General features: G+C 57.1%; 1 protein-coding gene across 1 annotated transcript in view; it reads left to right on the forward strand.

Moving 5' to 3' along the window:
• CDH4 (cadherin 4) overlaps positions 1 to 27053 on the forward strand; it is a 342817-nt gene that overhangs the window by 201994 nt on the left and 113770 nt on the right. The gene's annotated exons all lie outside the window — the stretch shown is intronic.

A 27053-nucleotide genomic window follows, 5' to 3' on the forward strand; every position in this document is an offset into this window, starting at 1 on the left:
GGATGATAGATGGATAGATGATGGATGAGTGGATAATAGGTAGTCAGGTGGATTATGGTTGGGGGGATGACAGATACATTGATGATGGATGAATAGCTAGATGGAAATGGATGGTGGATGGAGGGATGGTAGGTGGGTAGATAGATAATAAATAGATGGTAAGTGGGAGGGTAGATAAACAGATGATGGGTGGATGATAGATGGATGATGGGTGGATGATGGGTGGAGAACAGATGAAAGACAGAACTTTGCGCTATATACAGAAGAATACAGGGGAAGATTGCTATTTACTGACATGTTCCATAATTCATTAACTGAGGTCTTTAAATTATTTTAATTTTAGTTCATTTAATTGAAACCAACTTCTTTCGTTTCCCTTTAGGCTCCCTGGAGAGCAGTGTTTGTTTGTTTGTTTATCTGTTTGCAGAGATGGTCTGATATGTTGAAATCAGAATCAGATGCAAATGATCTTCAGTCCTGCGTCCTGGCGTATCAAACTGAAATTTCAGTTCCATTCCCCAGCCTTCTCCTGCTGCGCTCCCGGGAATGTAGCCCTTCGCCCCCATGGGCAGGAGCCGCTCCCGTGTCTCCGGGCACGTCCCAAGTCAGGTTGCTGCTCGCGAGCGCGGCTGTAGGTTTGTAGATTTCTCCATGTTAACTGTAATTATTAATATTTCCCAGTTCAGAGAATCCTTAGCCTCTGTTTCTGTTTTCCAATCGCACTGTTAATATTTGTTCCCGTGCATTTCTTAAGATAACACCATCAATATTTCCTTAGTCAAAGGTGAGCGTGGTGAACCGAGAGGCTATGCAAAGTCCACCGTCAGGCTGGCTTTGAACATGGGAATGAAAGTCTGTACGGGACCAGGATGCCGGGTCGGGTGCGAGGTTCCCTCCACCCCTGGAGCTGCCGGCGCCCTCTGTGTTGTTGTTCTGCCTCCTAGAACTGCCCGTCGAGAGCTGTTTAACATTCGCAGCTCCCTGCAGCGGCAGCCGTCTCCTCTTGCTGACAGAGAACATGCTGCATGTGAAAGTTCATTAGTCTATTAAAACATCCCGGTTAATTGCCGAGCGAGCACCCAGAATTGTCAAGTTCATTTTTCCATCTGTGCACCAGCGCAGCAATAAAGAATTTTTTTGGACAGGTTAATTTGCCTAAAACACCATGCAGTCAATCAGAGTAACAAAGCTGTTGACGCCGCGTCTGTCAAGCGGGCCTCCGTCACCGTCCTCCGGGGGACGGGAAGACGGGCCACGCAAGCCCGGGAAGCACAGCGGCGGGAGCGTCAGCCGCCTCCCAGGGAAACGTTATTCCAACTTGGAGACGCCGAACAGCTGGGTGCTGCGCTGGCGAGGCTGGTTTACAGTTCAGGGTCCTTTTTGAAAATAAAAATAGTCATTGAGATGTAAGATGGTTTTAATATTTAATTCAGATTGTTGATACTGTTTGCATTTGTCAGTTTTATATTTTGCTTAATTTGCCACAGATGAAAACCCTCTTTGGAATGAAGTGTGTGCTTCTCTGAAGATCTGTAATACACATAGGTGTTTAATGTGAAAATAAAGATAGATTAGTGTATAAACTACACTTATTAAAATAAGCGCCCATCCAAGCTCTGTGTTCCAGCCACATGACGCGTGCGCTGCAGGTGTTGGGAGCAGCTGTTAGTCGTGATGGTCCCTGCACCGTGTCACCACTGGGTCCTGCCCCATCAGGGCAGACCCCCTATCAGATCAGTCCCCCAGGGCCGGCTGCTCGTGGAGAGCCCGGAATGTTGTCACGCGCAGTAGATGCCAGGACAGGAACGTGGTTGTGCTGCTCCGTGTCCGTAACAGGAAGTGCAGAAGTGCCAGGGTGGCCGTCGCTGGCGTTGGTGCTGCAGTCCAGGCACTGCCAGGTCCCCTCAGTCCTGTGCATAGAGAGGACATAGTTGGCTGAGGTTGTCAGACCCGGTTTCCCCGTCTACAAAATGCCCTGAGAGCCCAAGTGGGGACGAAATTGTATCTGTCAGGAGCACCCACAGCGCCTGGCTCAGTGGATTTGGCACAGAAACAGCGGAACTTTCTAGCATCATTACATGTGGAGCCGCCCCCTGGCTGAACAACGTGGCATACGGATGAGTGCTGTAGCCGGTTCGCGGCTGATTTGTGGCGCAGGTGTGGAGGGAGGCTGCGTGCACCGCGTCACGCCTCCTTGGCTGTTGGTCCCAACATCTGGGACGTCTGTCATCAGCAGACAGCTCCTGTTTTCCGGGGCTGCCGCCCTGGGGGGGGCCTGTCGGTGGTGTCCTGTCTGTCACCCTCACCACGGAAGCCCCTTTCGACCCACACTTGGAACAGTCATTGAAGGCGCTAATTTCACATCATCTTTCCATGGATCACATCTTTCATCAAAGCTTTTGGCAATACCATTACAATGAAAACAATTTCAAGAACAAGTTGAAGCCCTAAAAAGCCTAATTGCACAGTTAATTAGACCCTATAAGGAGAGCCCGGCAGCGTGATCGAGAGCCACATCCAATGGCCGTGTGTCCTTTCTGTATCTTGGCGGCGTTTATTGAAAGCACATCACAGCTGATCTTTGGGGAGGTTCTGACGTGTCGCCGTGCAGCCGTGGGGACCAGCCATCAGCGGGAAAGGCTGGTTTTAGGGCATCATCGAGCGCAAGGTATTTCTGCAATCAGAAATTAAGACCCTCCTAGAATCTGTGCAGGAAGGAATGCGGAGACCCTCTTTGAAGAAATGCGAGCAGCACAGTCCCACTGTGGAGCGAGGGACCCGGGCTCCACCACTTCCTCAGCCCACATCTCGGGGCAAGTGTCTTCGTCCTGGGGCTGCATTTCCCCGTCTGCACAGCGAGGTGTCCCTGGGTCTTAGCGCAGGGGTTGCTGGGAGGGTGAACCTGCTGCCCACACGGCCGGCGACTGTCCCGTGGAGCCTCCCGCCAGGCAGAGGGGCCCGCGGTCGGCCTCACCTTGGAGACGTCCCCTCAGGAATTGGGATGATGGTATTAGCTGCTGAGTGACGTCCAAGTCCAAGGAAGTCACAGGGTCCGTGGTGCTTGTCCTGAGCGCCATGTCGATGACTGTTGGGTCCAGATATCCCCTGGCCTCATCTCGGCACTGGGCGGGTGCTGGCTCAGGGCTTCTTGGTCTTTGAACCTCTCCCGCGGCCCTGTGCGGTCAGGGCATCATCAAGGGGGCGTAAGAAGCCCTAGGACCGGACTCACGGGTGCAGGACCTGAGGCGGCATCTCTCCTGGGCGGTGCCGGGGGCCCCTGTGAGGACCCGATGGTGCCACCGTCCCAGAGGTGCCGGGCCTGGCATGACCACACTCTGTTTACTTGCTGGCAGAGGGAAGAGGCATTCTGAGCGAGTTTGTGTTTCTGTGTTTAATTAGTACATTCATTCGACAGTCAAATATTTAATGAGGGTTTTTCCCTTCTCCGTGACATCAGAAATCTCTGACATTTGCGGAACCGACTTGGCATCTTCATTAAGGATTTGGACGTGAGGCAGCCACGGCTCTGAGCAGCCCGCGTGATGGTTTATCCAGACCGCCGGGGGGACTCGGCCGCGGGAGGGTCACAAACAGTGGTCATCTGTCATCGTGAGAACCGAACGTCAGCAGACCAGCAAAAACACGCCCAAGAGCAGTGACAACAGCATCATTGTAAAGAGTTAAAGACGGATTTTTAAAATTTTGTTTTTCAGGGGTTTTTTTTTTTTTTAGACTTGGTCAATTCGGCAGACATTTTAGATGCTCGTGGCCTCCATACTTCAAAAAATTGATTAAATGTTCCTAACACAAAGAAATTATAAGCGTTTGAGGTGACGGATGTGCCGATGTCCCAGATCTGAGCTCTGGGTGTCACACGTATCAAACTTCACTACGTACCCATGTATGTGTGCAATTATTTGTCAACTAAAAATTAAAATGAAAGAACAACTTGCTGATGTAATGGCCTCGAGGGTGGGTCCCCACGTCCCTCTCCCAGCCCTCAGTGCAGGGCGGGAGCGATTCCGTCACCCCACCCAGGATCCAGGACGTGTGACCCACAAGTCTCGGGGGCTTGGCCTGGAGGGGCCGGGCTCCTGCTGGCATCGCTGCCCGACTCTGAGCCCCTCCACTGCCCTTTGTGTCTCTCTCACAAGTGCTGTTTGCACAGGCCCGAGCCCTCCGCAGGGACAGTGCCCCCACCGTGTTGTGGTTTTGCTCCCACCACCCCTGGCTGTCCCCATCAAAGCGCCTCCCCCAGGGACTGCCCACCCCCGACTGGCTTCCCCCTGCACTTTGGGTTTGTAGCTCGTTCATTGGAGGCTTACCTGTTTGCCCTTGCAATTCAGGCTTTGTGAATTCAGTTTTACCTACGTTTGTTAAAGGCAGAGAGCAAGAGCCAGAGCCCCTGCCCCACTGGGGGCTCGGGGACTCTTCCAGCTACAGGAGACCTCCATCCACGGGGCAGCCATCCATCCACGGGGCAGCAGGACCTCCAGCCCCATGGGCCAGGCGCCCAGAGAGGACAGACAGTGTCTCTCCGAGTGGCAGGGGGCTGGCCTGCATGTGCCCCTGAGCGGGTCTATCAGGCTGTGCTGTGCTGCCAGCTCACGTCCCCAGGCTGGGACATAGCGCGGAGGCAGAGCCCTGGCGAGGGAGGGCCCGGGCGGCGCCTCACCTCTGTGCCCCAGAGCCTCTCTGGATGCCTGCATGTCATGGGCACCTGCAGGTACGGGGGGTGCGAGGACTGGACTGTGGAGCCCCCCGCCCCTCCCAGCTGGCACATTCCTTTGTGGGGGGGACGGCACCTTACTCTGTTTTCATCTCTCCATCACCGTCTCTGGCAGGGCACTGCATACAGCGGGGGCTTGATAAATGCTTAATGAGTGTGTGCCACTGAGTGCCTCTCAGCCGAGGCGTCTCACGGGCTGCCCAGGCTCTCTCTGCGGGAGCCGCCTCTGATCCGCACGGGCGGGCTCGGCCGCGCAGGCTCAGCTGCGACCCGAAGCCGGGGAGGGGCCTGAGCTCCCCTCGGGAAGCGGGTCCTCCGAGGAGCCTGTGCACAGACAGGAGGGCTCCCCGTGGCTTTGTGGCTGCCCTGCCCACGTCGGAAGCCTTTGGCCAAAGGCTGTGACTCTGGGCTGAGTCCTTGGAGCAGCCGCAGGCGAGACTCGAGACAGGATGCTCTGGGCACTCACTGATGCCAGAAATGAAATAAAAAAAATAATTAAGAGCTTGGACTCCAAAGGTCTGGGGATTAAAACTCCGCAAGGCAGAAGTGAGCTGTAATCAAAGGGATGGTGGGCGGTTATCTGTCCCGCACACTTGTCGCCCTGGCGCATGCGGCTGGCTTTAATTATTGATGTTTCTTTTTAAGTTAAAGACGAATTTGAGACAGCTGCAAACTTGGAAGGTTTATCTTCCAATTACAGGGAAACCTGTTAATAATGATCACTTAGGGCGGCCGCGGTTTCTCCGGCATTAGCAGAGGTGGCCGGGAGGAGCGGCAGGGAAGGACAGAGGCGCCCAGAGAGCGGGGGCCGCCGCATCCCTGCCTGTGCCCACCCTCCCCACCCCTCCGCCTGCACCTGTCCACCCGTCCGCCCACCCACTCTTTCCTCTTTCTGTCCCCCCATCCATCTACTCGCCTGGAACCCACCCACATGCCCACACGGATTCACTTAGGCAATAAAGGTGCGGGCCGCGCCCTCTCAGTCCTGGCAAGAGCAATGAAACAGGGTGACAGTCTCTGCCCCGTGGAGCTCAGGCAGAGGGAGCGACCCCCACCACGCCGGTGACCCCGACTGCCAAGCAGTTGAATACACGGGGTTCTCCACCCCACGGACTGTAGCTCTAACACAGAGGCTCAAGGGCAGCAGGGCGGGACACCCCGCGTGGCCCCTGCAGGAGGCATCTGGGTGCAGCCCCTGTGCCCGCTGCAGAGACGTGGACGCAGCCCTGGGTGCCAGCGGCCCCACACACCACTCCTGGTCACTCCTCCCATTGCTGGGAGATTCTTCTTTTTCATTGTGGTAAAATATACATAAGCTTTATCATTTTAATGCTTTTAAGTGTGCAGCTCTGTGGCACTAAGTGCACTTACATTGCTGTGTGGCCGTCACCACCATCCGTCTCCAGAACTTTCCTTCTTCCCAAACTAAAGCTCTGAGCCCATTAAATACAGACCCCCCCATCTCCTGCCCAGCCCGCACCCGCCCTTCCACTGTGTCTCCGTGAGTCTGAGGGCTCCAGGGACCACGAGTAAGTGGCACCGTGGCATTTGGCCTCCTGTGACTGGCTTACTTTACTCAGCATGGTGCCCCACGGTCCATCCCTGTTGCAGCCGGTGTCGGAATTTCCTTTCTTTTCAAGGCTGCAAAATATTCCACCGTGTGATTGGGCCGTGTTTTGTTTATCCATCGTCCATCGTGGACGCTCGGTCTGACCCGCCTCTTGGCTGTTGCGAGTAACGCTGCTGTGAACACGGGGCGCAAACCGGTCCTCAAGATCCTGCTTTCGGTTCCTTCAGGTGACACGCAGAGGTGGCAGGAGGTGGCAGTGTGGGCCAGAGGGGAACTGCGTGTTCAATTTTGCAGGAACTGCCAGGCTGCCGTCCACAGAGGCTGCGCCGTTTCACACCCCACCAGCCGCACACAAGGCTCCTGCGTCCCCACATCCTCACCAACACGTGTTACTGTCTGGCGTTTTTGGTGATGTCCGGAGGGGTGTGAGGTGCAGCTGGTGCCTTGTGCAGACACAGCCATCCCTCGCGGCCACCCTGTGGGGCACGGTGCCAGGCTGCTGCGGGCTGGCACCTGCTCACCCACCCTGACCCTGGGGGCCTGGCAGAGGCAGCCCCCACCTTCAGGGTCTCCGTGGGCTGTGCCGTGTCCCCCACGTTTTGACCTCTGTCATTGCCATGGCCCCCTGAGCAGGGCAGGATGCGGGAACGAGGGGAGGGCGGGCCCAGCTGCTGGAAGGAGCCGGGGTCCGACTGGTGGGGATCATCCCGGGGAGCAGCTCTGGTATTCCGGAGGTTGGGGCTCAGCAGAACAGGAGGACGAGGATTCTCTGGGGTCCCCCCAGCTTCACATGTGCTTGGGACCCCCCTGCCCAAGCTCTGTAGTGGGGGGGGGACGTCTTCCCGGTGCTGGCACTGCCGGGTCTCCCCACTGCGCTCCCAAAGCTGACCCGGCCGTGGCCAGGGCAGGGGCCGGACGAGAGGCCTGGAAGCTGCCACGACGGGGTCTTGGGAAGGTGGTCTGCAGGGGTGGGGGCTCCAGGGGCTCGGCCGGGGAGAGACAGACGCCTTCTGAGCCCCAGAAAGCGCCACGGAGGGGCCGGCCTCCCCCAGCCCTTTCTGGGATGGCATGGCGGTTCCCCTCGCATGGGCGTGTGCCTGTGTGTCCCCCGTGATTCCCGTCCCCCCGTTTCCAGCAGGAAGAGCTCGCCCTGCCCTCCTTTGGCTGCTCGGGCTGATGGCCGCTGCAGAACCCTTCAGCAATTTGCCCTCTGCGAATTCGCTGCTTTTAAACATCAAACCGTGAATCGTCTAAGAAGAACGGCTCCTGGAGCCGCTGAATGGAACGTGGGGGAAGCAGAACCCGCGTGAAAAGGCAAAAAGCCGTTTCCTTTTTAATCTGGGAGAGTTTGGCTCAAATCATTAAAAATGAGAGAGAGAAAAGAAGTTTGTTTTTGAGAGCGAGACCTGCTAGGGCCCTTGTCCCATTAATAAGCCAAGCGCGGTTTCTAAGCGGGATTCTTTGCCTGAATAATTAGTTTTATCGTCCACCCCTTGAAAGGCAAGGTCAGTCTCTGCTCGGCTCCGGCGGCTCCGAGGGGCCGGCCGGCCTGCGCTCCTCTCAGAGCCGAGCGGGCGCAACCTTTTGTCCACCTCTGGGAGCGTCTCGCCGCCTTCGCACGGCTCCGGCCGGCCGCGCCCGGGCGGGAAGGCGGGAGCTGGTGCCATCGGTCCCCAGCTGGGCCCCCCACCCCACAGCGCCTGCAGCTCTGAGCCCCGAGTTCTCCCTTACCCCCCCAACCCGTGAGGAGTTGGGCGTTGGGCGCCGCAGCCTGAACCGTGGCAGGGAGGGCACAGCGCCAGGTGTGCAGGGCATGGAAACGCCTCCCCTGGGAGGTTCCCCTGGGGCTCGCCTTCCCCTGCCACAGCTCCGGCAGGCCACGCACCGTCCCTACTGTCCCCTGCACAAGCCGAGCGGCCGGTCTAGAGCCCCCGCCAGCCCTGCCCCACCGTGGCCACGCGGAGATCGCCCGGCCTCTCCCAGCGCAGGTTCCTGGGTCCCGCGGGTCTTTGGGGCCCGAGGTTTGGGGATTTGTTTGTTTGTTTGTTTGTTTGTTTGTTTGGGCTTTCTTTGCCTTTTGCTTTTGTTTGCTTTTTTTCAAGTCTTTTTTAAATACTTTTTATGCTGGAATCTATAATTATTGAGTCATAGAGAGCTGCAAGGATAGCACAGAGGTCCCGTGCGCCCTCCCCCAGGGAGGATGCACCAGGGGGCCGGCGTGGGGACACGTGAGTGTCTGCTGCTCTGCCGTTGGTCGCACGTGTGGATTCGTGTGGCCGTGATCTGGCCACAGAGCTGCTCCGTCACCAGGGGCCCCCCCTCCCCTGAGGGCGGCCACCGGTGAGGAGGGGGAAGGGCAGCCCAGCCCCCACCGTGGATCTCCTCCTAAGGCACCCACAAGGCTCAGCCTCGGGGTTCCACCGTCAGAGGTGGCCTAGAAACTTCTCTCTGCCTCAGGTGCCTTTGCCGGAAGCTGTAGCAATTTCTGACCCCGACGCTAACGTCTAGTCACTCTAAGGAGCTGCCTCTGTCACCGCAATGGGGACTTTTCTGTTGATTTCACCTTCTTTCTTTTCCCTCCACTTTTTACTTATGTCTGTATTTATTTTCTCACGCCATGTTCCCAGCCTCCGCAACAAGCATCCAGACCTTGTAAAATATGGCCTGTGTTCCCTTGCAGGTTAACACACCTGCGACATTATCAGAATGACATGAACAGAAATAGCATGTTTGCTGAGTTTGCATTGTGGCAAAAACTAGGCTGTCCTGTGCCGGGAATATTGAACATACTTTGGAAGAGGAATTGATCACAATCACGGATCGTAAAGCCTCAACGCTGTGTTACAAACACCACCTGCACATACCCCTCACCCCCACCTCCCTGATCCTCTGAACGCCCCACTGTTTCTTCTGCGGGCTCTGAATCACCTAAAACATACGTATGGCGGGATATGAACAGAGTTACAAGCCGAGTGTCGGTAGGGCAGGGTGGGGACGGCAGGGCGGTGGGCCAGCCCTCCAGGCTGGAGCTGGGGTGCGTCTAACCACTGAGGCCATGCCTGAGCCCAGAACTTTTCTCCTTATGATCTGTTGGCTCTGAATTTGGGGTTCCTAGATGGCTTAAGACTTGGACAGTATCCAGACACCTTCAGCCCAGAGCAGTGCGTGTGCACTAACGCGTGGTGTGGAGCACGGGGCAACTGCAGGTGGCCCGGCTGCCAGGGCCCGGTTGGGAGTGGCACCTCCTCGGGTCAGCACGTGGGGCAGGGGTGACAGGGGCCACCACACTTGGCAGGGGCCTGGCGCTAGAATGGCCACAGGGGCTGGGGACTGTAGCATTAGGATGAGGAGGGGACCAACGGGGAAAAGGAGGGACGGAGGGTTACGGAAGCCCACGGACAGGTGGCTTCATGGTGCTGGGACAGAGGACAGGGCAGAAAGGCCATGTGGTTTTGGAAGAGGGTGAAGAATGTGCTCCTTCATCCAGCACGTGAGAGAACGTGCCCAGAAAGAGCGAGAACAATGGACTCTGGCGTCAGGGGCACATGGGGGTCCTGTGCCCTGCGCTGAAGAGTCAGACGGCCGAGATTCCTGCCTCCTGGGACTATGTGCTGGGGAAGGATGGTCACTGGACCCACAAGGTTGGTTCTGACCATGACGAGCACCATGAAGACAAATGGATGTGAGTCATTGGTCAAATGAGGGCCCCTTCAGAGGGACTGTCCCCGTAGAGGACGAGGAGAGCCTGGCTGCAGCCTTCAAGGCAGAGAAACAGCAAGTGCAGTGGGTCTGGGTCAGAATCCAGAGGTAGCTGTCGTGCCAGGTGGGCTGGTCCGGGCAGGTGTGGCCAGATTCTGCTGCAGAGACGGGCCCTCGGTCCCCAGCAGCCGCTCACAACAAAGGGTCATTTCTCATGAATGCAGCATCGGACACATCTGGAACAGGCAACCTCTAAGGTCCCCACGCAGGGGAGGAGGCGTGGAAGGCCCCTGCAGAGAGCAACAAGGCAGAGGAAATATTAAATATAAAATATTAAAGCAGCGAGGAAAATTGAGAGATTTCTCACAGTGTCTTCTGGGGAGTGTAGGCTGTGGCGTTCGCTCTTTCAGCAAGTGTTTGTGTGCTGACCCAGGCGTGGATCGGGTCAGGATCCAGAGTTACCTGGAGTGCCAGGTGGGTCAGCCAGAATATGACTGAGTGCTGGGGACACTGTGTGACCACTCGCACAGGGCCCGGCTTGCATGGCACTCGTGGGCTGGGGGGTACAGACAACAGATGCCAGGATGCGTGGACAGATGATGACTGGATGGAAATGGTTGGATGGATGGACAGACAGATGGATGGGTGGGTGGATAATGCTTAGGTGAAATGGATGGGTGGCTGGATGGATGGATGGGTGATAATGGTTAGATGGAAATGGTTGGGTGGCTGGATGGATAAATGGATAGATGGATGGGTGGATAATGGTTAGGTGGAAATGGTTGGGTGGCTGGATGGATAAATGGATAGATGGATGGGTGGATAATGGTTAGGTGGAAATGGTTGGGTGGCTGGATGGATAAATGGATAGATGGATGGGTGGATAATGGTTAGGTGGAAATGGTTGGGTGGCTGGATGGATAAATGGATAGATGGATGGGTGGATAATGGTTAGGTGGAAATGGTTGGGTGGATGGATGGATAAATGGATAGATGGATGGGTGGATAATGGTTAGGTGGAAATGGTTGGGTGGCTGGATGGATAAATGGATGGATGGATGGGTGGATAATGGTTAGGTAGAAATCTTAGGTGGCTGGATGGATAAATGGATAGATGGATGGGTGGATAATGCTTAGGTGGAAATGGTTGTTAGGTGGACGGACAGATGATGAACAAATGGAAACAGATGGGTGGATGGATGGATGGCTGACAGGTGGATGACAGATGGGTGGGTGGGTGGATGATGGCTGAGTGGGTGGAAGGATGGATAGCAAAAGGTGAGGGGTGAGATCAGAGCATGAGGCTAATGGGGAAGTGGCAAAACAGCAAAAGATACCAAGATCCGAGTCTGCCAGAGATGCGCGGAAGGGCAGGCCTCGCAGAGCAGAGGGCGGGCCTCCAGGGAAGGAGCTGGTCTGTGGGCCTCCGGTCCCCACCAAGCTCTTAATGCTCTCCTGGTGCCGTGAGTGAACACTCCCCACGTGAGTATTTACTACTCGCCACTCTCGGGAAATGATTGCTGAATGAAGGAGCCGTACAGGGGAAGTGAGGTTTGTGCTGTGGCTTTCCCAGGTGAGTGTGTTTTGGCAAACAGGACGCCCTTGTGTTCCGTAGAGTGTCCTGATGAGTTTGAGTGTGGCACGTGGACCTGCAGTTGGAAGCAGAGGAGAACTGCCGAGATCTACAGAGAAAGCACAGGGCGTGTTCTGAACGTTTGGCAGGGAAGCAGTGACGGACGGGGAGCCAGAGAGGGGTGACGGGCGCTGCCTGGGGACCAGCGAGAGGGAGGGGCTCCTGGTGGTTCCCGCGACGTTGGCCAGAGAACCTGGTGATGTATAAAGATGCCTCGTGCTCAGTCTGAGATGCGTCACCCGTACAAACCTCTCCTTTCTTGTTCTCAGCCCACATCTTAAGTTAAATCCTTCAAGAACGGGTTGGTTTCTTGTTTCATGTTGAGGTTTGGGCAGGTGCAACGCAAAACAGAGGCGTTCTGTGAAATGCAGAAGCAGAGTGACCCTGAAATCTGAAGCGCCCTGAAATCCCCAAGATCTTCCTGAGACTTTGGGCTCCACAGTGTGCAAGGGGGGAGTGAAGCTGACTTGGAGCCCAGGCCTCGTGGATGCCAGCAGGCACGGATGCCACAGTGTTGAGGTGGCAATGACACGGAAATCGTCACGTGGAGTACAGTCAATATGACCAAATAATGGTCACTGAGTGTCTGTCACTGTTATTGTTTCTGGTAGAATGAACGAACGTGTGCATGAGGGAACGACGATGAGAACGAAGGCAGCGTCCACAGGAACACCCCTCTGTGCGGGGGGCCGCGTGCCGCAGGGTTTGGCCGCTGTCCTGCGGTCCGTGCGAGGCGGTGAATTGAAAATGCCGGGAGCGCAAGACTGCGTGGTGGGTGCCCGACCCTACTTCAGCCGTGCTAATCAGCGCAATTACGCTCTGCGCTGTCAGGTGCCCACCGTTCATACTGGGCTTTCCAGAAGGTTCTCTGTGATGGCCCTCCCTCGGAGGGGCGTGCGTCAGACTGGCAGTTGCTGGTGGACGCTGACCCCCTCTGCCAGCGAGGCCCTTCAGCGCGGCAAGTGCCATTGAGCTAATTGATTTCCTGCTTCCGTTGCAGCAGACGGCTGCTCTGTCACCCCCATTGTGCACGAGCTGTCTGGTGCTCGCGGCTCTAACCTGAAATAAAACCTTTCGCAATATTAATTCATACATGTGGCCTCTTCAAAGCCATGATAAAAGCCTTGAGTAACAGGTCATTGACATAGTCCATGGATGAAAACTGGAGTTAACATGGTGGTGGCAGGAGAGGAAGATGGCGGCATGCCCGTCCGCACGTGAGCCGCGACCCTGCAAAGTTTTAGAGAAAAAGAGACTGTGTCCCCAGCCCGACGTCCCCAGCCACTTGTATTCTTAGCGCAGAGCCAAAGGCTTGAGGTTCGCAGGAACTTTGGAGCTGTGAACAGCATCTTTATTTCTTGGTGGGCTTTAGGTCAGCGAGCCAATTATTTTATGTCCTTTTTATATGAAGAAGACCATTGTGAACAGAAAATTATCCGGTTATCTGGCAATGAAAATGCCTGTCTTTGTCACCCCGGAGCCATCGTGTCAGATGCTGTACCCAAACCAGCTCTGCTTGTCATAATTGCCTTCCGTTCCGTTTTGAAGTAATTACCTTCTTATAGGAGGTTTTGTTATTTTATCTTAGTGGATCGTGCCCTTGGGAGAGCTGATAGGAAAGAGAGAGCCATAGATCTCGCTCCCCCGTGGAGCTCCACAGCTTCTGATGTGCAGCGGTAGATTGTGGTATAAGATCGCAGAGCAAACAGCAAGGTCTCTCTGCAGCTGGAGGACGGCGTGTGCTCAGCATCGTTTCCTTTTCTCTGTCTTTGGGCCCTTCTGATGGTGTAGCCCGGGTCGGCCTCCCTGTGTGGACAGATCAAAAGCCTCCTCACCGCACACACGGGGGGACTTCACACGGCTCTGAGGCCATGCTCACTACTGACCCGGCCCCGTCTGAGCCCAGGATGCATGGGGCCCGGCCTCCCGCAGCGGCTGTGACCGTGCACTGACGAAGGCCAAGACGGCAGCGCAGTGAACGGGCGTCTGCTGGGAGTAGACCCCCACCCAGCCCGCGCTGCCTGCCGGGGCCCGGGGGAGCTGAGCACCACCGTCCAGAGGGACTTTGCAGAGTTGTGACACACGTAGGCGCCAGCGTCACGTGGAGGGAGAAGCAGGTCACACCCTGTGGGGGGATCAGACGTGCTCCGAGGAGACGCCTGGAGATGGGCCTTTCAGAGTTGGCAGGAACTGCGGGCGGAGAATTTACAGCACGTCCTTGAATACATACGTGATTTTCCTACTAATAGAAAATTCTGCTTTCATCACCCAGCAAACTCGGCGAAGATTAATTAAACATGAGAGGTTGATTAATGTTTGACGAGGAGGGGGGTGTGGGCGACGCTGTTGGTCTGTCTTTGGGCGCATTGGTTCCACTTCTGCTCGTAACTCCTTGGTGCTGCAGCCTCCAGCTCCGAAGGGGGGACCCGCAGCTGCCTCTCGCAGGGAGGGGCTGGTGGCCGTGTTTCTGCATGTGGCCATGCGGGTGGCCACGGTGAGCCCACGTCGTTTCCGTGGGATGTTCGACTGTCTCCTGCCATGTGGTCTTGTCCCTGCTGGAAGCCCAGGGTGGGGTGGGGTGGGCTGCAGGATCAAAGGGGACCCCTGAACCCCTGAGAAGGAGGAGGCACCCTGACGGGGCGGTGGAGAGAAGAGCCCCACTGAATTCCTCCACCTGTGACTTGGGGGAATCGTCAGGCTCCCCCGGTTCATGGTTGGTGTCTGCTCAGAGGCTTCCGGAAGCTCAAGCCTTTCTGTGCACTCGGCACAGAGGGTCCGAGCTGGCTCAGCAGGGGGGTTCTCTGGTCCTTCTTAGAAGGACACTAATCCTACAGGTTGGGCCCCACCCTCATCACTTCAGTTAACCTTAATTACTTTCTTAGAGGCATCTCCAAATTCAGCCACACTCAAGTTAGCTACTTTGTTTCTTTTTCTCAGTGTTGCTGACAACAGTTTCCCCTGTCAGTTGCTTGTAACACTCAGTCCCCTCTGCCTCCGGGAACCGGAACCGAGGTTAAGGGTATAGACGACCAGTTACGGAATTCCAGCCTCTCCCAGCGTTGTCACCAAGAGCAAGTGACCTGGGGAGAGTCCAGGACAGAGTCTGGCACTGTGACTGCTGAGTCTGTGTTGGGGTGACCTGAGTATAACCACAGTCATGTGCTTGGCAGCCTGCCCACACGAGTTTGTCTGCCGGGGGACTGGGCCCTTCTGTTGCTGAGCAAGATGTGGACCATGTCAAGGGCAAAGGCTCCACAGAGCCCACAGAGCCTGTGACCTCCCCTTTCCCACTCACCCGCCCTCCTCCAGAGCGAGGTCAAGGGGGGCTGCTGAGCTCTCCGGAGCGCAGCTTGGCTTTTGCTTCACACCCCTTGTGCTTTCTGTCTAACTCCTTAATAAATCTTCCTCTCGCTTGCTACTCCACTGAATTCATTTCTGAGATTCTGAAACTTTTACATCCAGGTCACAACTTCTAAGTTGTCATGAAACTCTCCTTCAGCAGTGAAAAGTTGACATCTCTGCCTGCAGTGGAGACAGGGAATCAGGCGCGGCGTTCGTGACAAGTTTGCTGCAAAGGAGACTGGCGGGCTGGCTCCTGCCAGCGCAAGGAGGGGCGGGCGGGGGCTGGACGCTGACTCTGAAAGTTGGTACCTGGGAGCCGTAGAGCAGCTTGTAGGAGGCGTCTGTGTTTGTGATGAGTTTGCAAGAGCGTGGCAAGCGGCAGGCAGCTCTGCAACACCTTCCTCCCAGACACTCCCCTTTGCCAGGACGCCTGGGTGTGGCTTTGGTTAGACCAGGTCTCCCCTCCAGCCTGGCTGAGGTGGGGCGCTGTTTTCCTGGAGTGACAGTGTGGGACACAGAAGAAGCCGGCTCCTCCCGCCTATGCAGCCGCCTCTGCATGGCGCCGGCAGCCCCGTTCTCCTGGGCTGTTGGTGCCTTTCCCGAGTGGGTGGCCGTCCACTGTCCCAGTCTCAGGTGCCACCTCTTCTTGCCCCTTCCAGCTTGCTCCCTTCCATGCAGGAGGAGAGAATGCTGCCTGGAAAATCAGTATTCTTATGACAAAAATTAGATCAAGTCACTGCTTTGCTTCAAACCCAGCAGTGGCTTTGCATGACGTACAATCAGAACTCTTCCCCGCGGGCCTGTGTGACCCGGCCCTGCTGCTTCCCCACGTGGGCACTGCACCGGGGCCTCGGAGCCGTCCTGCGGTTGCCGTGAGTCTGCAGGCGCTTCCTGACCACAGCGTCTGCGGCTGGGCTCGCTGGGACTGGGATGCCACTTCCCACACCGCACCTGGAAGGTCCCTCTTCCTCCTTTGGGTCTCAGCTTGGAGGTCAGCCCCGCCCAGAGGCCTTCCCCGCCCCCCTCAGTCTAAACCAGAGCCTTCCTCCCTGCCATCCTCCCTGCTCTCGTGGTCCAAGTCTTCTCCCTCCTCAGCCCTTTTGCTGTAATTACACGTTTATTGTTCAAGACTCGTCTCCCGACAAGGCCGTAAGGTGCACAAGGGCAGAGTCTGTTTTCTTCTCCACTGAATTCCTATTGCTTATCGCAAGGCCTTGCGCACAGTCGGCAGTCAATACGTGTTTGCTCTGTCTGACGTGACGTGTGTTTGTGTTTGCTGGTAGACATTAGAGCGCACACGCACTGCATAGTACATGCTGGTTGGCACTGCCATTAGCCAGTGTGCCTCAGTGTTAACCAGGAAGCTTTGGTGTTAAATATTTCATCCCCTTCTTTTTCCCAAAAAACACTTATTAAGCATCTACTGCACGCCAGGCACTGTGCGAGGCAATGCGGACAGTCTTGAATACGACAGGCGTGTAGCCAAGTCCCACCTCTAGACACACGATGCTTTAGCATCCACACGGACGACCCTCCGTATGCGTGTTTGTGCTGTATTTTAAAAGGTTTATTTCCATACTGAAAGGTAATAATAATTACAGGTCTTTAGTCTGCTAATTCAGAAATAAGTAGTATTTTGTTAGTGTTTCCAAAAGCTAACAATTAGCTCAGTCTCTTCTTGCTGGTGTGAGATTTATTTCATTTAGACATTAGCAAGGGTTTTAATCAAACATCCATATATACATTGTTACATAATTATGCTCTTAAATGGGCCTTATATTTATTTCTACCCGGGGCTGCCTCAACCCTGCTGAAGGAGGTTTTAGCCAGCGACCTACAGCACAGAGGATGTTGGCGTTGGCCGGTGTGTGTGAGTGAGAGCCGTGGTTCACTGGGGCAGCAGGTTCTGTCGGTGGGGTCTCCACGCTCTACCAGAACAGCTCCGTGCGTCCCCAACGCCACAGACACCGCGTCTTGCCAGGTCACCCAGCGGCGGGTCTCCCAGGCCCACATCTAGCCCTCCCAAGAACACACGCATGTCTTGGGACACTTTGCGCATTCTCTCCCTTGTGCTGGTGTGCCTGGCTCCTCCCCACGACCAGCAGCTCACCTTACCAGGGGCCCTGGGTACAGCCAGCCCCTCACCTGGAGGCGGTGGTGGGCTGGACTCACACCTGGGCCAGGAATCTGGCCTCACCACTCTCAGGCACCCCGAGCTCGGGCAGGCAGCCCCGTGCTCAGGCTAAGGGCCATCTGGTCACCCCTGCTACAGGGAACTTGCACCAACTTCCTCTCCAAATGCAAGGTTTCCCAATTACGTTGTATCTACATGCATTTAGTTTCTGGTAACGTAGTGATTTTAGTACCTTTCTTAGGAGTTTCTGTCTCCTTGACTTAAACACAGTTGTACAGAGTGATGCTCCTGTTGGTTCAGGCTGACTTGGGGAGGGGTGACAGCCAGACATCAGAGCTGAGGGTGCCCAGGGAAGGGACCCACTCTGGGCAGAAGGAGCCCCTGTGAGTGTCCTGGCCCCAGAAAGGGACTCGAGAGTCCCAGGAAAGGGGGTGAGGGATGCTGGGACAATGCTTGTTCAGAGGACGTCCCGGTGAGACCTGCAGCCTCTGCGACCCCAGAAGAGAGGAAAGTGAGCTGGATAATTGGACCTCACTAAAGCACCATGTAGACATTCATGGTCTAAGCACTGCATAGACATTCATGGTAGAAAAAGTAGAAAACACAGAAAAGAAAAATCCTACAGAATTCCCATGTCCACGGAGAATCACAGTGACACTTTTGCACCATTCCTTCTGCGCTCCCGCTCTTACACGTGTGTGCAGGGCTGTGGGTGCAGTTGCGGCAGTGGGGTTGTGCCGCGCATGGTGGGTGGCGTGGCCTTGGGTTACTGAAGGGTGAGCCGTGCAAACACGCCCACTTTGCAAATTGGCATCATCATTTTAGATGACTAGATTCATTATTATGAGGAAACTGTAATCTGTTCAGCTGGTCTTTTGTGACTGATAATCTGAGTCATTTCTAATTTTTCAGTATTATAAATAATGAGCTGAATATCCTTAATCTTTGTGCATTTATCTGTTGCTTCCTTAGGATAGATTATAGAAATGGAATTGTCAGGTCACAATGCACGGCCATTTATGATGCTTTTGCTAAATGCTGGCAACGTTGTCCTTCAGGAGAAAATGGCCACACGTCCCCACCACGAGTGTTCAGAAAACCCATTCAAATCTGGACACCAGAGCTGTCCTGCTGGTCCACGTGGTGGCAGTCACTGCTCTGGCTTAGGGCTGCGGGAACGCGAGTTTCTGCAGTCTCTCTCCAGGTGTCGAAGTTTCTTTCTTTATCCTGTATCGTGCAAAGGTGTTTTGGGCACAAACTTAACCGCTAATGAAACAAGGTCGATTCTTCCACGTGCTCTGAATTGTGCAGGAGGTTCAGCCCTGAGCAGGTTCATCCCGCAGAATCTCAAACGGTAACTTGTGCACGTTTCACGGATGTATCTTTGAGCAGTTCCTGGAGTTTGGGGTTACCCAGGCGAAGCCACAGGACGGTTTCAAGGCGCGCACTGAGGCCCTGCTTGACCTGTTGGTTTCATGCCCTCCTGTTCTCCTTTCGAAAAGCCGCTCCAAAGGGTCTCTGATGCGGCAGATAAGTGGTAGTTTTCCAATTTCCCAAATCAGGCAAATGCGGGGCCGAGGTTTCTGTGACGTATTTGAGGTTCCATGAAGGAGGACACACGGCGTTGTGGGCAGCGCTGCGGAGGGCGCCGACTTTGTGCGCGACGTCCCGTGTTTCGCTCAAGCCATGTCGATCAAAATGAAGCTATTTCCAGGATACTTAACAATACAAATGCAGCCTTCGCCTCGCAGTGAAACGTGGAGCTGCTTGGGATTTGCAGTGGACTGAAAATCAATAGAGTTAAACCCATGCTGGTGGAAGCACCTAATCCTGAGCAAAACGCACCGTGCGCCATGTGGGGACCCCCCAGCTGGGAAGGACGGACGCCGCGGGGTGGAGTGAAGGCGTGAACAGGCTCTGTCGGCTGCGTTCTGCGCACGGCCCTCCAGCGGACGGTGGCGAGCGGGGAAGGGAGCTGGGCCGCTGCGTGGCTGTTTACGTCATGGGTGCACAAGTCCCCGCCACGTGGCTCGATGACAGGAATCCAGTTCCCCCTGCTCAGTTCCAGCCGCGCCGCCCCTCCCCGAGTGGCTGTTTCCAGATCTCTCCACTAGAGAGAGCGCCGACGCGTCCGTCCCCGAGGCCTCCGCCGTGCACTGGCAGGGCGGGCGCCTCAGACACCTGCTCTTGAGGGGACACCCCAACTTAGGGTGCTGGCCAGGGTGGGCGGCCAGGGTGGCCCCGAGAGCCTGCCCGGCACACAGACCGTGTGTCTAGAAGGAGCCCAAGGACACAGCAGCCCACACGGCGATGCGCCCCAGCGTGGCCTGGCCTAGGGGACCCTCCTATCACGGCGCCACCCCGGCACCTGGGCTCGGGCATCACCAGCTGCCTAACAGGCTGTTCGGGTTTCAAAATGACCCATTTCCAAGGAGGGCTCAGCTCTGTGCATTTCCTCTCTGCACATGATTTTTTTGCCCAGCAAATATTTAGGTGTCGGCCACAGTAAATCATGGAAACCCAGTAGCAGGTTAAGGGACTACCCTGGAATCACGGATGCTAGTGACAGAACCAGGCCTGGAGCACAAGCCCCTCCCACCCAACCCAGGCCTGCTGCGGCCCCTCCCCGCCCCCGCCCTGCTCTCCTCTCCGTCCCCACGAGAACAGAGGACGGGCTGCTGGCCTATGGCAGTTGGTGAAAAGTAATGGTGACATGGTGCCAACCAGGCACAGGGGTGCCCTGTGCACTTTGCATAACTCACTCCTCCAATCCCAAGAATAATTCCATAGGAATTCCTATTTTTCCAAAGAGGAAATCGGGCAATAAAGGGGTCAGGCGACTTGGCCAAGGTCACACGGGCGGGAAAGCTGCTGAGCAGGGACTTGGGCTCCAGCGACTCAGGGCGTCACCCCTGCCCTTGCTGGCGGAGCCGAGGACTGAACGCTCCCAGCTGAGCCCCGAGAGCGACGGCCACACCTGCCCCTGCCCCATCCCCCGTCTCTCTGCCACCCGAGCCTGGCCCGCTGCCCTCCACTCGGAACAGAGACGCCCATGAGGCTTCTGTTCTCTCCTTATTAAACAAACAGGATTTAATAACTATAATTAATTCACTTTGCCGCTCATACAGATCAGACATATTAGACAGAAGTCAGTGAATGTTAGCAATAAAATTACTGGAATCAACGAAAGATTCATGGTGCACAGGTTTGCTTGTGCCTCATTTTGGCCTCCTGTCTCCCCCCGGTTCTGGGGGCATCAGTGTGGAGCACTCGCCCTGGTAGACCCGCTAGACGCGGACACGTGTAACTGCCCCACGGCGTGATGTCAGCAGGCACTCTGTTCCCTGAAACGGCTTCGGTTCTTGTGAGTGAGAAGCCGGACGGGGAGGCCGGGAACCCCGGCTAGGAGTCAGGAGGAGACAGGGACAGCTCAGGGCGTGGGCAGGGCCGGGGGCCACTCCTGGGCTGCCTGAATGTCGCTGCCTTGGTGACCTTCTCCCCTGAAGGTCCCCTCAAAAATGCAGCCTCCTGCGTTACCCAGGCTGGGAGCGGGGACCAGGAGCCTGGCGCTACGGCGGCGAGCTGAGGCCACGTCACCTCAGGAGACACAAGCACAGGTTTTGCACCTAAGACCCTTATACTCGCACACGCCCTGACACACGCATGCACATGCATACACATATATACACATGTGTGCACACACACACATGCATACACACATGTGCACGCACACGCACACCCCAAAATGCATTTGCCAGAGGCAGAGCCTGGCCGTGCAGACGGACAAGTGCTGGTCTCTGGCCCTCCCGGCCAGGTCCCTGGAGCTGCCCAGGGCCAGGTCCTCATGTCACACGCGCTGCCCTCGTTCCTTCATTCCAGGCTCTGCCTGCTGCGAAGTCTCCAGACACCGTGAAATCCACAACCTTTGGTTGCAACATTGTGTATTGGCTTCCACAATGAAGACTGATTTTCCAGTGTGTGTTTGGAAGAGGAAAACAGCATGAACCCAATGAAGTTTCTCGAAATTAACAATATTCATGTTTCTGAATGAAAGGAAATGATGAGAAAATAAACTCGGTAATTGAAAGTATTTCTACCAGCCCGTTAGTCTGAGGCTGAGCAAATAAGTCTCTGGTTGCTGAGAGGCACAGGCTGCCACGCAGAGACGTCGCTGGCGTTGGTGACTGATCCCCGACCCGGCGGACGGGGGGGTTGTGTCGGGAAGGGTCGTCCCAGCCCACGTGTGTGCCGGAGCCCGGACAGCCCTGCTCTGTCCAGCTGAGGCGCACATCGAGGTCACAACCATAAATGCACGGCAAGACGACCCTGGTGGGCTGGTGGTGGTGACCTTGGCCTCCCGACCCCAGGAGCTGCCAACATGGCCTCACCCCGTGTAACTGGGACCCACGGCTGTCTCTGCCCCTCCCTGGCTTGGCCGGGGCGACACCTGGGAGAAGCCTTGATGGGTGAGGGGTGGGCCGGGTGGCAGAGTGAACTGCGGGCAGAGGCCCTGGGGCAGGAGGGGCCGGGTGTGGCCCGAGCAGGCAGACGGGGGTGCCGTGGCCAGGCAGGGAGAGGGCCTTGTCCCCGTGGTGAGGACTGAACCTCCTGCTCTGCCTGTGCAGGAGCCATGGCCCTGAGGTCCCAGGGGCTGCAGTGTAAAGACCCCTCCCGCAGCGGGGAGCACCAGGGACGGCGTGTGCAGCCGGCTGGCGCAGAGTGGGGAGCAGGCCCTTCCCTGGCGCTGTCAGGGATTGGGGGTGGGGAACTGCCACGTAGATTCGATTCCCGCAAAGGGCATTCAGCTCGCTTAAGACGACAGCCCAGCCGTGTGCAATGCTATGGCAGCGCCGCCCTCACGCCGCGAACGTGCTAAACGAGCAACACCGGGGTGAGGCACGAGAGGAAAAACCTCACCTCCCTACTCCGCTAGAACCTTCCACCAAACTTCCCCTTGACAACACCCGTGCGCTTCAGTGCTTGTTAATGTGTTACAGCTGCTGCTAATGCAGGGACGTGAAAATGATACAGCTCTGTGTCTTTAAGAAAACACCAACAGCGCTTCACACGGCAGGTGTCTCCACCCTTCAGCCGCCTCCTCTGTCAGGCCCGTCCAGCCTTGTCCTAACGACAAGGGACAGAGACAGACAGACGGAAACGCACACGCGTACACGCGAGGGGAGAGAGGGTAGGACACACGTGTGTACGTAACTGATGGATACGCAGGTGGATGCTCAGGTGGATGCGCAGGTACCAGATAACCAGGGTCACGGACGCCGAGCTGTTGGGCCTGTGTGGGCACAGCTCCCGGGAGCCAGAAACCCAGCAGGAGCAGGTGTGCGGTACCTGTGGTGGCTTCCTGAGCCACAGGTAGCAAATTGCCGCCAACAGGGCACTGAAGCAGCGGAAGTGTGTTCCCACAGCGCTGGAGACGGCGGTCTGCAGTCAGGCCGTGGGCAGGGCTGGTTCCCTCTGAGGCTCCGCGGGGACCGTGTTCCAGCCCCGAGGCTCCTGCACCTGCCGCAGCACGGCCCACCCCTGCCCCGACCCCACGTGGCTTCTCCCTGCACGGCCTTCTCTGCTCCCTGCAGGAGGGTCTGCGGCCGCCCCAGCCCGGTGTGGGCTCACCAGGGTCCTCACCTTGACCACGTCTGCAGGTGAGTCACACTCTGAGGGTCCGGGTGGGCGTGAGTTTGGGGGACACGATTCCACCCACTGCAGTGTCCATGAGGGCAGGCAAGCAAGTGATTTCAATGTTTTGGTTTTGTCCTGGGAATTTTACACGTGTTTTTGAAGATTGCGGAGGGTCCGCTTGTGTCTGTCCCCCGCTTGTGTCTGTCCCGCCCACCCCGCCCGTGCCTAGGACAACAGGTTCTGCAATGAGGACCAGGAATGCCGGGGGGGGGGGGGGCGTGACTTTGCTTCTCGGGGCGTCGCCACTGGGGTGAACCGCCAGGTTTCTCCACCAGGTTCTCAGGAGCGCGCTGTTTGGACGGTAGTGGGGACTGTTTGGACGGCAGTGGGGGCTGCGTGGGGAGGGGGACACCCCTCGGGCCGCCACTGGTTGAGCAGCGAGCGCGAGGTGCTCGGGGGTCTGCGTGGCCTGGGCACCCATCAGTGAGAAGGCGACCACAGAGGGCCCTGCCCTGGGGCTGCACCCCGGGGGTGAGGACCAGATGGGCCCTCCAAGAGCGCCAGCGTACGGCTGTGTGGCAGCCAGATGGACGGGCCCAGGGGAGCCCAGCCCGCCTCCCCAGACCGCACCCCACCTGCCTGAGGCTCCTCCCGCGTGTCCACAGCGGATCCCTGGGGCCCTGGCTCTTCTCAAGAGCCGGACCTGGAGGAAGGGCGGCCCCACGGGGCGGAGAGGAAGAGGGGCACTAGGGCGGGAGGGTGTCGGTGCCAGGCTGGGGGCTGGGGGCGTTGACACTGTCACGATCAGAGACCTCCCAGCCTGACCTGCTCCTGCAGCGGACCTGGGCCGGGGCTGGCATGGTTGAGGCCCCGCCTGCCTCACATCTAGTGCCCGGGGAGCCAGGGATGCCCAGCCACGTGCTTCGAGCTGGCTCAGGGCCTCCTGGGCTCTCACCTGGGCCGAGGTCCTGAGCGGTGGGCTCTGCCCGGGCAGGGCGTGGGGGTCTGTGTGCAGATGCTGCCCAGGGGCACAGGCAGGAGTAGAAACGAGATGGTCCCTGGGGCCATTGTGATGGACCAGTGAGAGGGGAAACACCTCCATGAAACCCGCGGGTGTGAAAATGGGAAGAAAGGGCAGGAAAGGTGGTGGGGGGAGAAGCACGGAGCCCCCCAGCATCTGCGGGGCCCTGGGAAGGGTGTCTATGGCCCACGTCTGAGGGCGTCATTCCACACGGTTTCCAAAGGTCTCAGTAGCCAAAAGCCAGCGAGTCTCGCTGTATCCTGGCGATTTCTGGAGTCGCAGCAGTCAGGGTGTGGAGTCTTCAGGGACTCCTGTCTGCCTGCTGCACACAGGGTGTCGGGCCGTGGCTCGCTCTGGGCTCACCCTGTAGCCCAGCGGCCCCCAGCCTTGTTGGCACCAGGGACCGGTTTCATGGAAGACGATTTTCCTGCTGTGCCGCCCCCGTTCCTAGTTTCATGGAAGATAATTGTTCCCCTGAAGGCTGACCGGGGGTGGGGGCCACAGCTGTAGCCCGTGTCATCAGCCCGGGGGGGTTGCTGGAAGCACTGGGGTGGCACCTGTCTCCTGATGAGGTCTCGTCCCCAGAGACACGGCAGAGGCCCCCGGGAGCCACGTGCTCCAGGAAGGGAGGGGCAGAGTTGGAATTCTTTCTCTTTCCCTCCGTCTCCAGCCCACTTGGGAGACAAATGCATCACTTTCCAGAGAGGAAAACGTGGCCACTTGGACGCGTGATCGGTCCCCGCCGTGCGATTATCACCACGTCACCCGACAGCGTCAGCGAGGGGAGGGATGCAGACCCCCCGAGAGTCGAGAAAACTTCCCGGTGAGGGGAAAACGCCCTCCCTCACCTCCTCGTGGCGTTTTTTCCTCTTTCAGCCACACGCAGCCAAATTTGAGACATAATTTGATGTGAATTACTGACAAATTGTATACAGGACTTCGGGACTAAGTAGCTTTTTGAAGGCTCAGTATGAATTTTCTCTTTTGTCCAAATCATACAAAATAACTCTTTCTGAATTGTTAAGATTTTCTGCCACGCATAAAAATGAGGTTTAAATCACCCAAAAGGTGACAAAAAATGCATTCGACAATTTTTGGAACTTTCTAACTGTGTATACGTTTTAAGGAATCTGTCAGTTCCCAAGTCCGTGCTCTGAGGGGTGGGAGACAGTGGGCGTTCGCTAGTGGTGGGTGGAAATCAGAGCCCCCAGACCCCCGGGGAACCCCTGCGACAGAGCGCAGAGCCCAGGTTGCCTCCCGGGAACGTCAGGGCCCCCACGGCGGCTGTGCAGTGTCCGCAGGTGACTTCTCGCGTTTGGCTTCCCGTGGGGGAGAGCAGGGAGCGTGCGTTCACATGTGCATCTTGAGCCGCGTGCGGTGTGTGCGAGAGCAAGTGGGTTGAGTAGGAAACGACACCATGCTGAAGTCAGGCCTGTGCGCCTGTGTGAGGGAGCGGCCGGCCACCCGGCGCGGTTGGGGCCATCGGGGCAGGAAGGGCCCAGAGGGTTTCGGCTCCGAGTGGACAGCAGGTGGCTTTGGCGTGTCACTGCTGAGCTGCCTCCATCCCGGGACCTGGCACCTGGGCAGTCCCTGCCTTTGCGGCAGCACCTCCGTGGGCGTACGGGGGGTGGGCAGACGGGCGGATGCGCTGGTGGCTGGATGGGAAAAGGGAAGGGAGAGAAAGGGGCAGGAAAGGTTCATTAGTGACAAGGCACTGACCGGAGGCAGCTTGGATTTTAGCCCCGGGGAGGCCGGGTGCCCCTGGTAGCGGAGAGGACCTGGGAGAATCCCAGACGACGCCAGCCTGGAGCTCTGCGGAACTCTCAGATTTGTCGGTTTGGGGCATTTGTTACAAAAAACTATTTTTTTAATGGTGGGGCACGATGTACCCGTGAACAAGCCTCCCGGAACTGGGTACGAGCCGCTGACCTGCGAGCCCCGCTCTTCCCCACGCGTCCAGTGAAAAGAGGTGTAAGAACAAATTTTGAGTGATTGTCTCTTGACTGGTTTCCAGAACATCCAGCATCTCTTTATAAAGATGGCAGTGACTGTCCCGAGTCCATTAGATAAATGTACAGTCACCCTGTCATTCGGGGCTGACGAGGGGACTCGCTGCCTGAGACTATGATGCAGCGTCTGCTCCCTGGAACACGTGTCTGTGAATCTATCTGCCGGGTGCCAGTGTGTCCCCCAGCCGTGCGTTCCACAGCTGTGTGGCGCAGGGCGGTGACGGGTCTTGAGATCCGCGTGCCCGGGCGCACACGCGGGAAGAGCACGCCAGGCCGAACTCACCTGCTCCCTGGGAATCCCGCAGACGCGCCGGCGGGCCAGAGCCTTGCTTGATGCTTGCGGGTCACCAACATGGTGGGACGCATCCTTTCCATCATGAGATTTAACGTTCAAGTCCAACATTAAAACGCGTCTGCTGGCCCGCAACAGACATCTCCCTGCAGGAGAGCAGTCTCATGACACTGTCACCATTCGCTGGCCTCTTGCCTCGAGCCATGCCCTGTGCTAAGTGACCGACCCTGATCCAAACCCTGTTGCTGTCAGAAGTGTCCTCCCCGGTGGCAGCTCCTGCCGGCCCTGCCCGGGCCCCACGGTGGGGGCTGAGTCTGCGGGGCCAGAGCTGGACAGGGGTGGTGGTCCATCCCTCAGCAGGGTTGGCTGACACCCACGTGTGGCAGGGAGGTAGTGGCATCTGGGCAAAGCCCTTCTGGACACTGACCATTCTGGAAACCTCCAAGGGAAGAATGAAGCCATTGCTGCTGGGAAGGAGGCCGTCAGGGGACCAATGGGGGGACGGCTCCCTGGGAGGGGCTGGAGGGAGCGCCGAGGGTCTCCGGAGCAGGGCCGTGGCTGAGGCCGTGGGAAAGCAGGGCCATGTGGCTCGGCCCTCGCCCCGTCTGACTCGTTTAGATAAGTGGGTCTAATATTGATGGAGCTTACCCTTCGGAAGCCTGGGACACGCGCTATGTGCCAATAATCAGGCTCATCGTGGGCAGGACAGACCAGCCCACGGGGCCCCGGCAGGACGCGCCCACAGCCAGCTGACACTCCAGGCGGCCGCGTTTCCCTCCCAGCCCCCCTCCCTCCTTCCATCAGAGGAATCTGTGCAGTTCTCGAAGATCCTGGTAAACACTGAAGGCAACAGTGATACCATTTTAGCTCCGTCAGAGGTGGTGGGTTCTTCCCCCAGTGAAAATAGACCAGCTGAGTCTGTACCAAGAATTTCATATACTTCGCTGCCAAGAGAACGAGTCTTGCCAGCTTTTCCTAAAAGAATCAGAA

Source organism: Lemur catta, chromosome 17, assembly GCF_020740605.2.
Source record: "Lemur catta isolate mLemCat1 chromosome 17, mLemCat1.pri, whole genome shotgun sequence".
Lineage (NCBI taxonomy): Eukaryota > Metazoa > Chordata > Mammalia > Primates > Lemuridae > Lemur > Lemur catta.